Source organism: Hyperolius riggenbachi, chromosome 9 (assembly GCF_040937935.1).
Source record: "Hyperolius riggenbachi isolate aHypRig1 chromosome 9, aHypRig1.pri, whole genome shotgun sequence".
Taxonomy (NCBI): domain Eukaryota; kingdom Metazoa; phylum Chordata; class Amphibia; order Anura; family Hyperoliidae; genus Hyperolius; species Hyperolius riggenbachi.
This window is the reverse complement of record NC_090654.1, coordinates 287,862,276-287,869,517: the sequence shown is the minus strand read 5'-3', so window position 1 is coordinate 287,869,517 and position 7,242 is coordinate 287,862,276. Positions and strand designations below refer to the sequence as shown.

Sequence of the window (7,242 nt, the reverse complement as noted above, 5' to 3'; positions counted from 1 at the left end):
AGGTTCAGAACACTGAATGGCAGGGTGATTGATTACCTACTGGGGTTGCTCGTGTAGGTCCCCCACACACACACTGTCCCTGTGATGGTCGCCATCTTGTCTGCAGCTGGGGGGAGGAGGTTGCACAAGCGGCCCCTGTAGGTGACCGGTCATGTCGTCCAATTCCCCCCCCCCACACACACACACACACGCGCATTGTATTCAGTGATACAACTGTGGGGAGGTTCAGTATGAAAATGTGTGGAGGTAGCCCTCCGCCCTGTCTTGTCTGTACTCTGGGTGATGGAGTTTTCTATAGGGGGGGGGGAAGTATTTCTCTGTGACGCAGTCTGCATCCTCTCCTCTGCCCTGTGTTGTCTGTACTCAGGACGATGGAGTTTTCTATTGGGGGAAAGGTATTCTCCGTGGCACAGTCTGCATCCTCCCCTCCGCCCCGTGTTGTCTGTACTCGGGGCGATGGAGTTTCCTATGGGGGAAGGTATTCTCCGTGGCACAGTCTGCATCCTCCCCTCCGCCCTGTGTTGTCTGTACTCGGGGTGATTGAGTTTCCTATGGGGGAAGGTATTCTCCGTGGCACAGTCTGCATCCTCCCCTCCGCCCTGTGTTGTCTGTACTCGGGGTGATTGAGTTTCCTATGGGGGAAGGGATTCTCCGTGGCACAGTCTGCATCCTCCCCTCTGCCCCGTGTTGTCTGTACTCGGGGTGATGGAGTTGCAGAGAGAATGAACTCTAGAGGAAGCCGAGACTTTGCTGTTAAAGTACCAACAAGCTGATGTGCTATGTTCCTCTAACATCCCCCGTCTGTTGCTACGGAGGTAACAACTGATCAGTGTTGTGGCCTATCAATCAACAGACAGATTAACGCAGCGTGATATTTGTTTACCAGGTGAAGCTTTCTGGTAAATACTGACGCTGCGGACACTGCTGTGTGACGGTGCATCCAATGCTTGTGACGGTGCAACTAATACTTGTCTTAAGGGCTCATCTAACCTTTTTCATTCTTATGTCTTGCAGGTAAGTCTGGCACAAACATGGCGGCTGAGGTGAAGCAACGTGAAGTCGGCGCTACAACCGTCTGAAAGGCAACCTCCATCCAATACTGAATGTTCCCTCCCGGGCACCAGTGGGGTGAACCAGCTAACATGCTACCAGCATTGAGTCTCCCTAGTAGTAGACACTAGTTGTTCCCTGACTTGAATCTCTCGTCGGAAGCCATGCCATCGTTCCTCCCCCTTCCTCAGAGAAACAGTACACATCACTCTGCTATAATGCCAGGTGACATTCATGTATGTACATACCAGAAAAGTACAACACACACACACGCGCGCGAAAGGGAACCTAAACTGAGAGGGATGTGGAGGTTTCCTTTTAAACAATACCAGTTGCCTGGCAGCCCTGATCTCTTTGGCTGTAGTAGTGGCTGAATCATACATCTGAAACAAGTATGCAGCTAATCCAGTCTGACTTCAGTCAGAGCACCTGATCTGCATGCTTGTTAAAGCGGACCCAAACCAAACCTTTTTTTAATTCAAAATATTTAGTTGCACCCACTGACACATACAAAGATATATAAACACTCCTTCAAGCCTATGAGCATTTCAGTGCATGCTTTTCACCCTTCTCTTTTCATAGCTAGGGTTACACTGGGGGCAGCCATTAGCAATTCCTACTTTGCCGGACACCTCCTACTTCACCAGTCTGCCGGATTCTGTCCCGGCAATATAAAAGGAAGGGAGGGGTTCCTCCAATAAATGTAAAATATTTTATATTTGTCATCATGCAGTTGAAAAAAGGCTGCTATTTATTATTATAATTTAGAAAATAGTTTTTATTTCTAAAATCTTGAATTTTTAATTTGGGTCAACTTTAAAGTGGACCCAAATTAAGGGCCGGTTCACACGGACGGCAGGCGGCGTTGGGGCGGCCAGGAAGTCGTGTCGTCCTTTGACGTCCTGTTCGCTGGCGGCAGTACTGAGATCGTCGCGTTCAGCGTTTCTCCTCCCCGCAGGGGGACATGAAGCCGCGTCGGCTAGCCGTCCCTGGACGTCGCATGCGGCTTCTAGGGACGGCCGAAACGACGCGTTAAATCGGGATTGGAACGCCGCGCTTATGCTATCGACGGTAATCGACGGTAACCGCGCAATGCTAAACGCTCCCATTCACTTGAATGGGAGCGTTTAGCCGATGGGTCCCGAACGCTTGGCGGTAGACGCCGCCTGCCGTCCGTGTGAACCGGCCCTTAAAGTACAAGATTTCAGAAATCTATTTTCTAAATTATAATAATAAATAGCAGCCTTTTTTCAGTTGCATGATGGCAAATATAAAATATTTTACATTTATTGGAGGAACCCCTCCCTTCCGTTCGTATTGCCAGGATTTTTCCGGCAAACTGGTGGAGGAGATAAAAAAACAAAACACAGGCTACTACTGATGATGCCACAGGGGAGGTGATCTCAGCTTGTGTGAGATTTCACATAGACGACGCCCCTGTGAGGGAGGGTAGATGATGACAAACACCCATGATCTAAAACCTCCTACTAAGCTCAGAAGTAATGGCTGCCACCTGTATAACCCTAGTTATAAAAAGGGAAGGGTGAAAAGCATGCACTGAAATGCTCATAGGCTTGAAGGAGTGTTTATTTATCTTTGTATGTGTCAGAGTGGTGCAACTAAATATTTTGAATTAAAAAAATGTTTGGTTTGAGTCCGCTTTAAGGGGCTGTGGCTGAAAGTATTAGAGACACAGGGTCAGCAGGGGTGTCAGGCAACTGGTATTATTATTTTAAAAGGAAACTAAAATAGTATTTTAATATTTTATTTTAAAATGGACTCAACCTTCTCAGTTTAGGTTCCCTTGAAGTGAGTAAAATTATTTAAAATAAACACATTATGTAGCTGCAAATTAATATTACATAGTAACCTCACCATCCGTTCCTCTCAGAAGCTCACCATTTTCTTCTTACAGTGATCCCTTCCAGTTCTGGCAATATTTTCAGAACTGAAATACACCAGTTGCTGTCAGTTATGTATCAGCAGCTGTAAGTTACAACTGAATGTTGGGAGAATTCCCTTGATCACAGTGGACAAGCAGGAGAGGAGAAAGAGATTGAGGAGTAGACTACACAGGAGGTAAGTATGACCTGTAAATGGTTATTTTGGAGAAGAGGGCAAATAATGGGCTGACACGAGGCGGCCCCGGCAGGCTGCCTCGGCCAAGAGCCCTCTAGCACAGCACCCCGACCCTGTCCTCAAGGCCCACCAACAGTACATGTTTTGTAGAAAACCACAAACATTCACAGGTGAGATAATTAGTGTCTCAGCAGAGCTGATTAACTACCTGTGTGAATTTCCACAAAACATGCACTGTAGGTGGGCCTTGAGGCCAGGGTTGGGGAATACTGCAGCATATCTACAAGGGTTGAAGCTGGCCATACACCTACAGATTTCCACCCAATGTTCCTTAACGATCAATTCCTTACCTAAAAAGAAAACGATTAATTGGGAACTGATTCCGACCACACTTGCCACATCGATTGTTCAATGGAGTCCATTAGGGAATCTATTAAAAAACGATCCAATCAAATCGTTGCAAAGTTTGATGCAAGGCTGTCGATCTACCATTTCTCCTGCTCTACTCCCAATCAACCTAGATCTTCCGTCCTGTGCCATCAATCTGACATTTTTTAAGTGTAGCTGAAATGGTGAAATAAACTATTTGATACTTACCTAGGGATTCATCCAGCTACATAAGCACGTACGAGTCCCTTGCTGTCCTCCCGCTCAGTTGCGCCATATGGCTCTTCTGCACATGTGCAGAAGACCCAGACTGAGCCAATTACTAAGACAGATCGCGGCAGACCGTGGGAGGATGGCGAGGTACTCGGACAAGCTCGCAAAGTGCTCAGAAAAGGCTACTAGTGGGTTTCTGGTCTACTCTTATGAGGAGATGGGTCTAAGTTCCCCTCCTGCCTGCAAAGTAGTTGCCTATTGGTGACACACACTTGTGAATATAACCTTGTATACTTTACACCGACGTCCTTTGTGGTCTAAAATAACTACACTACATTGGGCTCTCAATTCTCTATATCTTCCATGTGGTCTCTCTGGCGGTCTTGCTGCAGCCACTAGGTGTCACTGTCCTCTCTGGTCTCTCCTACACTTTTTTTTTTTTCATATTGTAGTTTGTCAATTTATTAATAAAAACTATTTCATTTAGTAATTTAATAAAAAATGTTCACACACAAATGTTTTGCATTTTTATTTTAAAGTTCTATGTGTGACAAAGCTGATGAGGACTTCCTAATTTGACCTCAGACCCACTTTTTGGCCTCCAGAGGAGATTGGAGTCTTAAAGAGACTGAAGCGTTAAAAAAAAAATGCCTATTTTCCCAGAACGTCATTTCGGACAGCACCCCTGGATGAGACTTGTCTCCCTCCCCACTGTGGACAGGAAACTGTTAAAAGAAGAATTTGCATAAGCAATAGGCAGCCACATATAAGATACTACACCTGCCACAGTACCTCAGTTTAGTTTCCTGTCCCGGACGGGATGCATGGGAGAGGTCTCCAGTAGTGCCATCCATGTCAGGCGGCAGGGGCAGCGTTTTCCAGGGCTCCAAGCAGCACTGTTCAGTGAACAGTCGGAGCCCTGCAGCGTGGAGGAGGCTTCTCCATTGGAGGCAGCAACTTTATGCGCGCAGGTGCGTGCATTGGAGAGAGTTCACTTCCGGTTGAACCGGAGGTAGTCACGCGCTGGCGTCCCGCGTGATCTGAAGTCTGAGCCGGGCGGCAGGGGCCGCGGCGGTGATTAGGAATCGGCATACAGCTGATTCCTTAAGGTAAGAAGCTGATTAAGCATATGTTTAGACGGCGGGGGCCGCATGCATAATTGGATCAGCTGCATCAAATCAGCAGCACAGGTATAAGTTTGTAGAGTCCATGATGCACTCTGGTTTGTGGCTGGGATCATGGAGGACGCCTCTGGGTCAGCTCCTGCACAATCTGCTGAATCTGCCCAGGATCCCTCTCTGGCAAGTAGATGTGATTATGTTTCTTCTGCTTGGCTGGATGTATGTTATGTATAGAGGGATTTGTCTAATGGCTGGCTATCGTTTATTATGTTTTATACCCCAAAAGACATAAGACTGAGAAGGTTGAAAAGTCTGAAAAATCTTCTACTCAGTCCAGTCAGCATGGATTGGCAACTCTGAATGGAAATTGTGCCAGTATTGTACAGAGAAGGTCCACAGCAATAGGAAATTAAAGATTCTGCTATTGCTTCTACCGCCTCAGCTGCTTCAGATGGGCCTGGGACTAGTACTGCTATGGCTTATCTACCTGTTATAGCTAATCCATCATCTCCTATGTTGTCTGCACCTCTAACTATGCCTCCTGCTTCCAAGAGACATAGGCCTCTATTTATTGAGCATTCCTGCATGCGGTAATGCTCAAAACAGCTGACTTTACCCACCATTTAGTAAAGTGTGCATTCATAAAACCTGTGTCCGCATGAAAATTTATAATTCCTGAGCAGGTGCGGGAAATTAACACCTTGTGCGGAGATTATCACAACACAGGTCACTGAAGATTAATTCATAAAAATTAAAGCAGGCAAATGTGAGCAGAGAAACCCTGGCTGTTTAGAGAAGGCGATAAGCCAGCCATAACAGGCAAGCTAATGGAGAGACAGACCTCCCAGGCAGCTGCAGTGAGAGCAGAACAAACTGCATCCCAGAATACCCAGGCTGTGTTTTTAACCCCTTGGGTACCTGTTTTCAGATAAATTTCACATCAGAAAGCCTGCATGTGTAACATTCTTGAAGTTCTTCTAAGCTGCAGCAATTAAATAGATTGTTTAAAAGAACTAGACAGATTCAGGGCAAGGAGAGGCAATTTAAACAAAAATGCACATGTAAAGGAATGCTGGGGCTGCCTCCTTTATAGTAACTCTCTCTGCACAGAGAAAATGTATCAAACTAGGAGGAAGATTTGAGTAAAACTGACTAAGGGCCTTTTTTTCATTACTCTGCGAGTTACGATTTGATTCTGATCACGAGGTACGTTAAACTAATGGAAACTGCAGCAGCAATTTCCATTAGTGCAATCTGATTGCGATGCGATTTGGACAAAGCACAATCGTCATCCTCCTGCATTGTATGCAATTGAGCTGTACTATAAGTATAGTAGCGCAATCGCATAGTGGAAATTGAAGTGCGATTGGGATCGCAAATGCGGTTGCGATCGCATTTCATAGTAGAAAAGAGCCCTAACCGCAATGTTTTTTCCTGAATTAATGAAAGACTTACTAATAGGTATTAAGTCTGAGCAGAAATCTTTGACACCTTTGAATCAAATGTATGAGAGTTTGGCGGATCCTCATTCTCGGCTTATTCCAGTCCATTCTACTCTTAAGATTAGGATTAAGGAGTGGGATAATCTAGGAAAAGTTTTTTTTTTTTTTTGGCCCAGATCATTATCTAAATGTTGTTTTTTCTCCTGAAGATCAGGGTTTTGGGGAACCCCGCCTAAATTAGATCCATATTTTTCAAGGGTATCAAACAAAACTGACCTACTTTTTTGAGGATTTCTGGGAAATTTTGAATGATTTCCCTAAAGTTTGGAATGCTTCCAATTATCTAGTGGACGCTTCAGATGATACGGTTAAACTTATGGCCAGAACTACGGCATTAGTTAATTCAGCCAGAAGAGGTGTATGGGTAAAAACTTGGAATGATAATTCTTCAAAATCAAGTTATGTGGTGTACCTTGTGAAGGGGGTCTGCTGTTTGAGTCAGTTAGACAACCCTCTAGACAGAACGGCAGACACACATTAAAAAAAAAAAAAAAGTATTCCTGTTAAAGGAATTCTATCGATTCACATATTTTCAATTGACACAGGAATTGTTTGGGAAGTGTTGCTAAGTACTGGTGTATACATTTTAGTAGCAACCTCTTTGTTTACTGTTATCAAAATGCTTTCAAACTTTACTGACAAAACTGACTCTGAGCCATGAGGAGAGGGGAAATTCCCCTCACACTTGATCAGATAACTCTGTGTAACTGTGTGTGACAGAGAGAACAGCTGCAGCTTCTGTGTCCTGTTTCGGACTGAAGTGTCTGTAGAGAGCAGAGGAAATGTAACTAATTGTTACAGCTTTTCATACTGTTTTTTGCTTTCAGAGTTTGTTTGATATTTGCTTTCTGTAGTCCGATATGCAACTCTGGCTGTGCATTGAAGTAGAC

At 44.9% G+C, this 7,242-nt stretch overlaps 1 non-coding gene across 1 annotated transcript; it reads left to right on the top strand.

The window, feature by feature from the left end:
* Positions 1 to 660: 660 nt before the first annotated feature.
* Positions 661 to 924, top strand: LOC137533732 (small Cajal body-specific RNA 13). The gene has a single exon (XR_011024198.1). It is a non-coding gene; the product is annotated as a small Cajal body-specific RNA 13 (non-coding RNA).
* Positions 925 to 7,242: the final 6,318 nt, after the last annotated feature.